At 39.6% G+C, this 12,922-nt stretch overlaps 1 long non-coding RNA gene across 1 annotated transcript; it reads left to right on the forward strand.

The window, feature by feature from the left end:
* The first annotated feature begins 267 nt into the window (after window positions 1-267).
* On the forward strand, window positions 268-481 carry LOC122320897. Its single transcript, XR_006245901.1, has 2 exons — window positions 268-384; window positions 437-481. It is a non-coding gene; the product is annotated as an uncharacterized LOC122320897 (long non-coding RNA).
* The last annotated feature ends 12,441 nt before the right edge of the window (window positions 482-12,922 follow it).

The raw sequence follows: 12,922 nt of genomic DNA on the forward strand, positions 1-12,922 counted from the left end.
GCCTGTAGCGACCAGATAGTTTAGTTCGGCCTAGAAGCATGCTTTAAAATATCTAAGCTCGGCTTGGTGTCTTGGCTAATTACACATATGTTTGATAAATCAGCTGTAACAGAGATGCAGTGGGAAGCTCGTTTTAGACATCTGGAGTATTGGCAATGTCTGTGGCGAACTTCAAACCGCACCCTAACCCTAACACTACCTATATTTGGTAAGGTTCTTTTCTGATTGACATCCGATATGAGCAGACGTGCCAATTTTCTCAACGTCAACAAAGTTTTGTTTAAATACTATATATTGAAATCGTGGAAAATAATAAGAGGAATAAGAGTGCAGCGAGCCTAGCTGAGTAATATTTTGTGATTAATTTTGGAAAACTATTGAGATGTAAGTGGTGGAAGTAGATTTTTATCCAATTCTAACCCCAGATTTTCTTTAGATATATATGATATATATATTTCTCACGTGGCCATCAATACTGGCATCGGTAGGAGCTCCCCTTCCAAGACAGTGGGGGGCATGATTTAATATCGTGCCCCAAATTAAATCGGACAAGAAAAATGAGGAGTTTCAACTGGAATTAAGAATTCAAGAATGCGGCATTAAGAAAGTGATTTGGAGAGATGTTTAACCCTCTCTACCCACGGCAGCAGCAGCAGCAGATTTAGTCTACCCAAATATGGACAAAAGGGACTACAACACCTGAATTGCTTTTCAAGCTGCTACCGCGATTTTTTTTGAAGTGAAATATTATAATGAAAAATTTGGAAGTTTTGAAATTTGCCAATGTGAAGAAAACCTAATGAATCAAAGAAAGCAACATGCCGTAAAAATCAGTTTCAGTGATATTTTTTAAAGTCTGAATGATTCAGTCTAAAACGTCTAAAACGTATTTCAATTAAATTTAAACTTATTTTTTCACGAGTGGAGTTATTTACGCATCGATTTTGTTTTGGAAAATTCGCTCAACTATGACTTAAAAGCGATAAATTAAATATTTATTTTTTGTAAATTTAAATATAATTTGAAAATAGCAACTTCAGTAAAACAATAATTGAATAAATTTAAAAATGTGGTTAAGTGAAGATATCACAGTCGCTTCTCAGTAAAATATGTAGGCCTAAGGGTTCCAAGTTAAAAGATTTTTATAGAATAGTTTTGTGTTTTCGAGCCCCAATTTCACCCTTTACAGCCACCTGCCCAGGAGATCGATCTTTCGCCGCTGGAACAACGTATAAGCTGTGAGTTTATTATTCTCATTATTGCATTTATATCTATTCTATTTATATCTTATTGCGAAATACTCTATGAAATAATTTTTAACAATCTACTTGAATGAAACTGTGAATTTAAAGAACCCTGAACCGATAGCATCACTAAACTAAATTAAATTAAACAAAAGATATCAAACAGAATGAAGATGATTTAGTGAAATAAAAAAATAAATTAAAGCAATGAAATTTAAATATCTATTGTTATACCAGAGTAATATTTTTTATTGGTGAAGTACGATATCTGAATACCCTATATTTTTCTTATTTCTTATCTTTTTAAATATATACGAACATTATAACTACTTTAATTTATGAGGATAACATCATTTAAATATTTAAGTATCTAAATAGTATTTTTATCGCCTGTATATCATTTATTATATTTATATAAAATTTGTAGTATCTACCTGTTAGCAAATAACAATAATGAATTCTTGTATAACTATTAATTAAATTGTATTTGAAATGAATTTCGAGTAGTTCACGTTTTTTTTAACTCGGCTGATGCTTCCACAATCGTAGGGTATTAGGGGTCACCGGAGTTTAGCTCTGAAGGATGGTGATCATAGGTAGGGTGGGCATTTCGCGACCACGACAACATCTGTGGCATCGCTGATTCTAACTTTTCTCGATCTTTTCTATCTCTTGTTTTTTGAATTTTATCTATTTCTCTTCTGATTTTGATATCTCGCATTTATTTTCGTCAGCACACTCAATTCTGGTCTTAAAAATAATAATATGTAGCTAGTGTGCGGATTTGTCTAAGCAAGACCTCCACCCCCAAAGCAGACGAGCGAGAGCCGGACCCTATAGTGTGCACCCGCAAGGACAGATCCTAGAACTCACCACAGAATACCTTCGTTACACGCTACAGTTATAATATCATTATTATTATTATTATTATTATTAAGAAAGGTGGCGCCCAACGTGTGGGGCCTTAGTGAGTACAGTATTACCTCATTAAGACTCACCGATAGATAAATTCAATCTCTTTTCTTTCTTTCATTTATTTCAACTTTAACTTCTGATCAAAATCTCTTATGTTGATTTTTATTTATTATGGATAACAGAGCAAGTGAACATTAGTTTCCGTCTGGCCTTAATTAAAAGTCCGTGTAAGAATTTTCCTTCCTTTTGTATGTGATGATAAGGAAAACTTAGTCTGAGGAAAATACAGAAGTATCAAATTGCGATTGATCTTCTGGCCCTTGCTGGTTTACCAAATCACTACAATATTCACACTTACTTAAATAAATGCTTTCTTCAAGCTTAGGCGTTTCGGAAAATAGAGGCATTGTTTTACTGAAGTGCCCTATCCACGGTTGACTTTTAGAAAGAATTATTTATAATTTTTCTTAGAGGAATTAGACTTATGTGAGTTGAGACTGGAACATAAGAATTTTTTTTTAAGAATAACTTATCCGTTTCATATTTATTAAAGCCTAATTACTTCCCTTATTGAATTTTCTTGTAGTAAGAAAGGCAAGAAATTCACTTCATCTGTATTCTTTTCTTCTTTCCTGAGAAATGTTAGTAGTAAATAAAATTTTTATCCTACGAGTTGTGGACATCAAGCTAGAGTTAAAGCTTTATCTTTATTATTATAACCACAGTTTATATCGTGAGAGTTACTTTTTGATTGTTGTTGAAATCATTTGATATTAATGATACAACATTTTTTTTTTATCTTTTTATTTCTTTTTGAGCTGTTGTTGAAATCATTTTGGTATTAATGATACAACATTTTGGTTTTAAATTATTTTGGTTTTGAGCTGTTGTTTAAATCGTTTGGAAATTAAGGATACAACATTTTGTTTTTTTTGCTTTTGTTATATTTTTATAAATTTTCAAATGGGATTAGACCGTTCTCCGGGAAAAGCATCGCAAGGAGGTGCAAAGCCAGTCTGTCCGTTATGTAAAGCAGATATTAAGGCAGCAACCGATTTATTTGAAACTGTATGCCATCACGAATTTCACAAGAAATGTATTGAGGCACATTTGAAGAAAAGTGAAAGCTGTCCAGTATGCAGAATTTCTTGCAGGCCAGTAGCCGAGAGTAAAGGTTTACAAACGCGATCCCAATCTAAAAGTCGTGGCACAGAAAGTATTGATGATAGAAATATATCTGAAAACGTCCCTGGTACGTCAGGAGGCGCTCATAGTAGTAGCAGTAGGGATGTAGATCCAGCTAATGTTGCTAATGCAATGACGTTACTCTCAATGGAGCGAAGACTGCTCACAGTGTTGTCCAGAGAAAATGACTGAGTTAATACAAACTTCAGTGAGTGACAGTATTCAGAGATTAATCTCCCCTCCATCTAGCTCCAATGCGAATGACAGAGATAGGTCAGCTACTCCCACCACCCTTAGACCGACCAATTTCTGGCAATGAACATATCCAAAACACAAATTTTGTCGCGCCTAACTTAGGTTCTCCAAGTTCTCATAGAAGTATCCCTTCTGATCTCTTAAATAGACCCGACAAGGTCGTGCATATCCTGAATGGATGGAAGATAAAATATTCCGGATCAGGTGTATCGATAGACAATTTTATTTACAGAGTCGAAGCGCTGACGCATCAGACACTTGAAGGCAACTTCTCAGTGCTTTGCAGAAATGCTAGCGTCTTATTCGAGGGCAAAGCCAACGAATTTTATTGGCGTTACCATAAATCGGTAACCGAAGTACGTTGGGATAGATTATGTTCTGCCTTGCGATTGCAATTTCGTCAAAAAAGGGACGATATTGATGTAGAAGAGTTAATCAGAAACAGAAAACAAAAGCCCAATGAATCTTTTGATAGTTTTTACGATAGTGTAAACGTATTAGTCGATCAGTTAGAAGTACCATGGTCGCCGAGAAAACTTGTCCGAATTCTCAAAAACAATTTGAGACCCGAAATACGCCATGAATTGTTGAATGTTGACATTTCTTCAGTATCTGAGTTGAGAGAAACTTGTCGTCGACGCGAAGCTTTTTCTAGACGATGTCAAACGCTCTCACGGATACAGTAAAAACACACCGTTTAGACGAGAAGTCTCAGAGCTTATTCAAGAGCCAGATTCTCAGAATGGGTCCGAATCCGAAAGTGAATTAGAGGTGGACGCATTTTCCTTGGTATGCTGGAATTGCCGCAAAGAAGGGCACAGATACCAAGATTGCTTATCAGAGAAGCGCGTATTTTGTTACGGTTGCGGAACCGCTAACACCTATAAGCCAAACTGCGTTAAGTGCTCCAAAAAACTTAAAGCCCGGCAGTTCGAAGTCGCAGTTCAAACCGAAGACTTTGAATGCCTCTCGTCACCAATCAACTATGACCGATCAGATGTGAATGCACCATTAGTCGCATCACCAACTTCCCCGGACGTATCAAAAAGCAATGTCGGCTCTCTACTGCATTGTAAACTTAAAAAGTTACCTCAGATTTTAACTCCTACTGTGTTTTCTGAACATCTCTTAGAAATCCGTAAGTCTCGCAGCGCCGAAAGAATTAAAAGGTTTTGGCAGAATGTTAAAAGCTGTAGGCTCGGGTTGAAATATATTTGTTCTCTCCCTACGGGATCAAGAGATCCACGACCATTTCTGCCGATTCGCTTATTAGACCGTACTGTTTTTGGTTTGCTGGACTCAGGGGCCTCAATAAGTTGTATTGGAGGAGATCTAGCTAAAGAAGTTATGGCGAATGATACCGAATACAAGCCATTAAACATTAAAGCCAAAACAGCAGATGGACGACCTCAGAAAGTAGTAGGAAGAATGGAAATTGACGTAGAATATGGAGACAAGAGAAAACCTTTAAATATTTACCTAGTACCGTCTTTGAAACATGATCTTTATTTAGGTATAGATTTTTGGAGACTATATGATCTTCTCCCCAAAAACCTTAATATATCAGAGTTAGAAACTACTATCGAAGCTAGCAGCAAGGTCGAAGTTGATCAACACGACTTGTCTGCTGAGGAAAAAGCAAAGCTTGGCAATGTCATCAATTGTTTCCCGTCATTCACGCAGGAAGGACTTGGAAAAACGAATTTAATAACTCATGCAATAGATGTGGGTGGAGCGAAGCCGATTAAACAGCGCCATTTTCCAGTGTCGCCAGCTGTTGAGAAGAGTATGTACGCCGAAATTGACAGGATGTTGCAAATGGGCGTAATTGAAGAATCGGAAAGCGCTTGGTCTTCCCCTATAGTGATGGTTACCAAACCTGGTAAAGTTAGAATTTGTTTAGATTGTCGAAAAGTCAATAGCTTTACAGAGAAAGACGCATATCCGCTTCCTCAAATCAGCGGAATTTTGAGTCGTTTGCCTAAGGCGGAATATATTTCAAGCTTGGACTTGAAAGATGCTTATTGGCAGGTGCCTTTAGAAATTAATTCTCGAGACAAGACTGCGTTTACAGTCCCCGGTAGGCCTCTTTACCAATTTAAGGTAATGCCTTTTGGCCTATGCAATGCCACAAGTACTATGTCTCGCTTAATGGACAAAGTCGTTCCAGCGCATCTAAGAAACGAAGTATTCGTTTATTTAGACGATCTTCTTGTGGTTTCCTCCAACTTTAACAGTCATCTTGACGTTCTCAGAGAGATCGCATTTCACATCAAGCGTGCAGGATTGACAATCAATATTGGCAAAAGTCATTTCTGTATGCAACGGGTGCGTTATCTTGGCCATATTGTTGGCGATGGCGGAATCCGAACAGATCCTGATAAGGTCAAAGCAATTACCGAATTTCCTGTTCCTAAAACTTTACGAGGTTTAAGGAGTTTTATGGGATTATGCGGCTGGTATCGCAAATTTGTACCAAATTTTGCCTCTCTTGCTTCTCCCTTAACCGACTTGATGACAACAAAACGTAAATTCTGTTTGACTCCTGAAGCACTGAAGGCATTCGAAGCGCTGAAGAGTCGTCTTAGTGAAGCTCCGGTATTGAGTAGCCCGGATTTTCTAAGCCGTTCGCCATCCATTGTGATGCTAGCAAGACTGGTGTCGGTGCCGTCTTGGTACAATTATCTCAAGAGGGAGACGAACGTCCGATAGCTTTTATTTCGAAGAAACTAAATCGTGCGCAGAGAAACTATACCGTAACCGAACAGGAGTGCTTAGCAGCTATAGTAGCCCTGAAGAATTTTAGAGCATACGTGGAAGGACACGAATTTACCATCATCACCGATCACGCATCGCTCAAGTGGCTCATGTCCAATCATGACCTTAGTTCTCGTTTAGCTCGGTGGGCATTATCTCTTCAAAGATTTCGATTTAAGATTGAGCATCGAAAAGGTTCTTTAAACATCGTTCCCGACTCCTTGTCTCGCGTTAACGAAGATGAAGTAGCAGCATTAGATTTTCGTGAAGGGTTGCTGGTTGATTTAAATTCAGAGCACTTTAAATCTGCTGCGTATCAAGATTTGGTAGCAAAAGTTTCGGCAAATAAAGTAAATTTCCCTGACTTAAAAACAGAAGACGGCTATGTTTACAGAAAAGCAGAACATTTGACAGGTGAAAAGGTTCACGATGAATATGCCTGGAAGTTATGGATACCGACAGAATTGATACCTGAAGTCCTCTTCCAAGCACATAACAGTCCTTTGGCCTCCCATGGTGGCATCCATAAGACTATCGAGCGTGTTAGAAGATATTATTTTTGGCCTCGTCTTGTGCCTGACATCAAAGCATATATCAATGCTTGTGAGACATGTAAAACAACCAAATCACCAAATCAAGTTCTCAGACCGACTTTAGGAAAAGCACCAATAACTTTTAGGCTTTTCCAACGAATTTTCATTGATTTTCTTGGTCCTTACCCTCGATCGAGAAGTGGAAACATAGGCATTTTCATTGTCCTCGATCATTTCTCTAAATTTGTATTTTTAAAACCTGTTAGAAAGATAAATGCTGATGTCGTAATAAAGTACCTTGAAGGCGAACTATTTATGACATTTGGTGTTCCAGAAACTGTCGTATCAGACAACGGGTCACAATTCCGTTCTGTAGCATTTCAGAAACTTATGAAGCAGTACAAAATTTCACACACGCTAACAGCTGTTCACTCGCCTCAGGCCAACGCTTCTGAGCGCGTAAATCGTTCTGTCATCTCAGCTATTAGAGCGTACTTGCGTCCTGATCAAAAAGACTGGGATGAGTATTTGAACAAGATATGTTGTGCCTTACGATCTTCGTTTCATTCTAGTATTGGTACCACACCATACTATATGGCTTTTGGTCAGCATATGGTTACTTCAGGATCAACTTATGCTTTGTTAAGAAAATTGAATATGCTAGACGACCGCTCGCTATTGTTTAATAGACAGGATTCTTTCCAGATAATTCGCGAAGAAGCTAGTAAGCAAATGCAGAAAGCTCACGATCGTAACGAAAAGAGATACAACTTACGTTCAAGAGAAGTATCTTTTGTGGTAGGACAGGAGGTATTTCGACGTAACTTCAAGCAGAGTTGCTTTCAAACAGGTTACAACGCCAAATTTGGACCTTCCTTCGTAAAAGCACGCATTAAAAGAAAGATAGGTAATAATTACTACGAGCTTGAAGATTTGCAAGGGCGACTGTTGGGTAATTATCACGCCAAAGACATTCGCCAATGACGTCACTCCAGGCGGTATCAGCCTAGGGTATCTAGAATGAAATACCCTAGTCTGATTGCGGCAGGGGGGTTTTGTAACGGCGCCTGTAGCGACCAGATAGTTTAGTTCGGCCTAGAAGCATGCTTTAAAATATATCTAAGCTCGGCTTAGTGTCTTAGCTAATTACACATATGTTTGATAAATCAGCTGTAACAGAGATGCAGTGGGAAGCTCGTTTTAGACATCTGGTGTTATCATCTGTGGCGAACTTCCGACCATACCCTAGCCTAACACTACCTATATTTGGTAAGGTTCTTTTCTGATTGACATCCGATATGAGCAGACGTGCCAATTTTTCTCAACGTCAACAAAGTTTTGTTTAAATACTATATATTGAAATCGTGGAAAATAATAAGAGGAATAAGTGCAGCGAGCCTAGCTGAGTAATATTTTTGTGATTAATTTTGGAAAACTATTGAGATGTAAGTGGTGGAAGTAGATTTTTATCAATTCTAACCCCAGATTTTCTTTAGATATATATGATATATATATTTCTCACGTGGCCATCAATACTGGCATCCGTGGGAGCTCCCCTTCAAGACAGTGGGGGGCATGATTTAATATCGTGCCCCAAATTAAATCGGACAAGAAAAATGAGGAGTTTCAACTGGAATTAAATTCAAGAATGCGGCATTAAAGAAGTGATTTGGAGAGATGTTTAACCCTCTCTACCCACGGCAGCAGCAGCAGCAGATTTAGTATAGCCAAATATGGACACAAAAGGGAATATATAACCTGGAATTGCTTTTAAGCCGCTACTGCGATTTTTTTTTAAAGTGAAATATTATAATTAAAAATTTGAAAGTTTTGAAACGTGCCAAAGTGAAGAAAATTTAATGAATCAAAGATAGCAACATGCCGTAAAAATCAAGTTTAAGTGATATTTTCTAAAGTCTGAATGATTCAGTCTAAAACGTAATATTTAAATTAAATTAAATTTAAAACTTAATTTTTCACGAGTGGAGTTATTTACGCATCGATTTTGTTTTGGAAAATTCGCTCAACTATGACTTAAAAGCGATAAATTAAATATTTATTTTTTTTTTTGTAAATTTAAATATAATTTGAAAATAGCAACTTCTGATAAGAAACAATAGTGAATATTAAATTTAAAAATGTGGTTAAGTGAAGATATCACAGTCGCTTCTCAGTAAAATATGTAGGCCTAAAAGGGTTCCAAGTTAAAAGATTTTTATAGAATAGTTTTGTGTTTTCGAGCCCCAATTTCACCCTTTACAGCCACCTGCCCGGGAGATCGATCTTTCGCCGCTGGAACAACGTATAAGCTGTGAGTTTATTATTCTCATTATTGCATTTATATCTATTCTATTTATATCTTATTGCGAAATACTCTATGAAATAATTTTTAACAATCTACTTGAATGAAACTGTGAATTTAAAAGAACCCTGAACCGATAGCCTCACTAAACTAAATTAAATTAAACAAAAAGATATCAAACAGAATGAAGATGATTTAGTGAAATAAAAAAATAAATTAAAGCAATGAAATTTAAATATCTATTGTTATACCAGAGTAATATTTTTATTGGTGAAGTACGATATCTGAATACCCTATATTTTTCTTATTTCTTATCTTTTTAAATATATACGAACATTATAACTACTTTAATTTATGAGGATAACATCATTTAAATATTTAAGTATCTAAATAGTATTTTTATCGCCTGTATATCATTTATTATATTTATATAAAATTTGTAGTATCTACCTGTTAGCAAATAACAATAATGAATTCTTGTATAACTATTAATTAAATTGTATTTGAAATGAATTTCGAGTAGTTCACGTTTTTTTTAACTCGGCTGATGCTTCCACAATCGTAGGGTATTAGGGGGTCACCGGAGTTTAGCTCTGAAGGATGGTGATCATAGGTAGGGTGGGCATTTCGCGACCACGACAACATCTGTGGCATCGCTGATTCTAACTTTTCTCGATCTTTTCTATCTCTTGTTTTTTTTTGAATTTTATCTATTTCTCTTCTGATTTTGATATCTCGCATTTATTTTCGTCAGCACACTCAATTCTGGTCTTAAAAATAATAATATGTAGCTAGTGTGCGGATTTGTCTAAGCAAGACCTCCACCCCCAAAGCAGACGAGCGAGAGCCGGACCCTATAGTGTGCACCCGCAAGGACAGATCCTAGAACTCACCACAGAATACCTTCGTTACACGCTACACCGATTTAAAAGTGGAATACCTCTCTGAATTTGTTATTTGAATATCTATCTAGCTGCATTATTGGTTTATTTTCGAATTTTTGAACAATACTTTTTAATTTTTTATTTATTTAAAAGTGGAATACCTCTCTGAATTTGTTATTAAAATATCTATCTAGCTGCATTATTGGTTTATTTTCGAATTTTTTGGTCAATATTTTGTAGTTTTTTATGACCCCCGACCTTCAAAATTTGCAAAAAAATGGGTTTGCAGAAAAGTGACCAGAACCCAGCACTGCTTAGCCCATAACTTTTGAAATTTTTACCCGACTTAAAAGTGGAATACCTCTCTGAATTTGTTATTTAAATATCTATCTAGCTGCATCATTGGTTTATTTTCGAATTTTTGGTCAATATTTTGTAATTTTTTATGACCCCCGACCTGTCAAAATTTGCGAAAAATGGGTTTGCAGAAAAGAGACCAGATCCCAGCACTGCTTAACCTTTTGAAATGTTTACCCGATTTAAAAGTGGAATATCTCTCTGAATTTGTTATTAAAATATCTATTGAGCTGCATTATTGGTTTATTTTCGAATTTTTGGTCAATATTTTGTAATTTTTTATGACCCCCGACCTGTCAAAATTTGCAAAAAATGGGTTTGCAGAAAAGTGACAAGATCCCAGCACTGCTTAGCCCAAACTTTTGAAATTTTTACCCGATTTAAAAGTGGAATACCTCTCTGAATTTTTTGTTAAAATATCTATTGTAAGGGTTTGTAAAAACGCCTTACAAGTTTGAGTGCAGGAGAGCCGCATAGCAACAGCGGGATGCGCGGCATGCAGAGGAAAAAGGGAAATAGCGGTGCAAAGGACTTTGGACTCGATGCTGCGGTGAGTCTGCAGACTTTGGACCCAATAACGGTGAGTCTGCGGACTTCGGACCCGCGCAAAGAGGAGAGACCGTGAACTAACGGTACCGTTCTGGACTTTGTACCCGTTATAACGGTGAAGTTCTGGACTTTGTACCCGTTATAACGGTGAAGTTGGCGGACTTTGGACCAGCACAAAGAGGAGAGACCGTGAACTAACGGGACTTGTGCTGCCCTTTGGACCCGATCACGCCACTTGTCCTGCACTTTGGACCCGATCACGCCACCGAGGGAGGGAAATAACGGGACCCGGGTGGCATATAAAAGGAGGACGCGTGCAGGAAGCTGGACACAGTCAAGTGAAGTCGTGCAACGAGATCGTACCAACGCGAGTGAAGGGAAATAACGGGACCCGGGTGGCATATAAAAAGGAGGACGCGTGCAGGAAGCTGGACACAGTCAAGTGAAGTCGTGCAACGAGATCGTACCAACGCGAGTGAAACCCCAAGGAGAATACCAAGTGCCAAATAATCCGGAATCAAGATCGCCGAGTCAAGAAGCCCAACGACGGTCACGTCTACACAAGCTGAGACTGCCAAGCTGAGATCCCGAGGGTACAAGGTAAGTTGTAGGGTGCGTCTACGAGTCTCGAAAACGACGGTATTGGTGGAGTCCGAGTAAGTGGATGTTGTGCGAAAGGTACCCAGCGTCGGTTCGCATGAGATATTGAGAACCTGCTGAGGGCCAGCTGACGAAGATCCAGTGGATGTTGTGCGAAAGGTACCCGGCGTCGGTTGCTCATGAAAGATTGGGGACCTGCTGAGGGCCAGCTGACGAAAATCCGAGGGAGTTGTGCGAAAGGTGCCCGGAGTCGGTTTCTCATGAAAGATTGAGGACCTGCCGAGGCCCAGCCGACGAAATCCCGACCGACTTCAGGGTAGAGCGTGGAGTGTTGACTGCAGCAGCGCTGCTTAGCCCTCCAGTAAGGTTTTCTGCTCAATATCCGCCAAGTTGTGAGAGACTCGTAGCGAGCCTAGTACGCGACCGGTGCCCGAAAGACTCGGCAAGGCAGAGGACGCACGACAGGCGTGCCGTCGCAGGAGTCGACGCGGGAGCCATTACCGGCGTCAACGAGGGAGATCGAATCATCAGACCGCGGAACCACGAGTCAATGCCAAGCTGTAAAGCCACAACAATAAACCCAACAAGTATTCTTAAATCTAACCTAACTCTGTGTTATTCTTTGGTCTCGGGGTTACGCATCAATAAATTTGGTGGGACGAACACACAAACTCATCTGAGCTAGCCGCACGTTCTCGTAGCGAGCGAAGACACAAAAGCAGTTCGTTACATCTGGCGCCCAAGCGTGATACTCAGACCAAAGAAACCAGAAAATAGATTTGAGATGGGGAAGTCGGAGACTGCGGAGTTTCCGAAGGAAGGGGGAGGACGATACGGAGTATCGATGCAGTGCCTCCCACACACACGTATTTTGGAGCGCGAGCGCCAGGAGCGCGAGAAGCGGGTCAGAGGAGGGTACTTTGGAGCGCGAAAGCGGGTTAGAGGAGGGTATGTATGCACAAGCCGTGGCAGAAAAAAAAACGGCCGGACACTTCAGCAGCGGCAGGAGTGTCTGCAGAAGCAGCAGCAACGACATGAGGATCGGCAGCAGCAACAACAGCGGCATCAGCAGCAGCACAACTACAGCAGCGGCAACAATTCAGGCCGAGGCGGAAGGCCGCGGCCAGCGGAACAGCCAAGGGCGAAGTGGGGGCTCCGGCGCTTGTCGCCGGTCCTCCAGCTACTGGCGTCCCCGCTGGTGCCGTTGTCTCCGTCGCCGGCCTGGCATGCGGTGGAAGTGGAGAAGAGGAGGTCAGCTGCCCAGGAGAGACGCCTGCCGGGACGCGCTGGGCCAGGGTTGGCGCCCCGGCGCATGAACATTAAGGAGGCATCGGCAGCGCG

Source organism: Drosophila ficusphila, unplaced genomic scaffold (genome assembly GCF_018152265.1).
Source record: "Drosophila ficusphila isolate 14025-0441.05 unplaced genomic scaffold, ASM1815226v1 contig_161, whole genome shotgun sequence".
NCBI lineage: Eukaryota > Metazoa > Arthropoda > Insecta > Diptera > Drosophilidae > Drosophila > Drosophila ficusphila.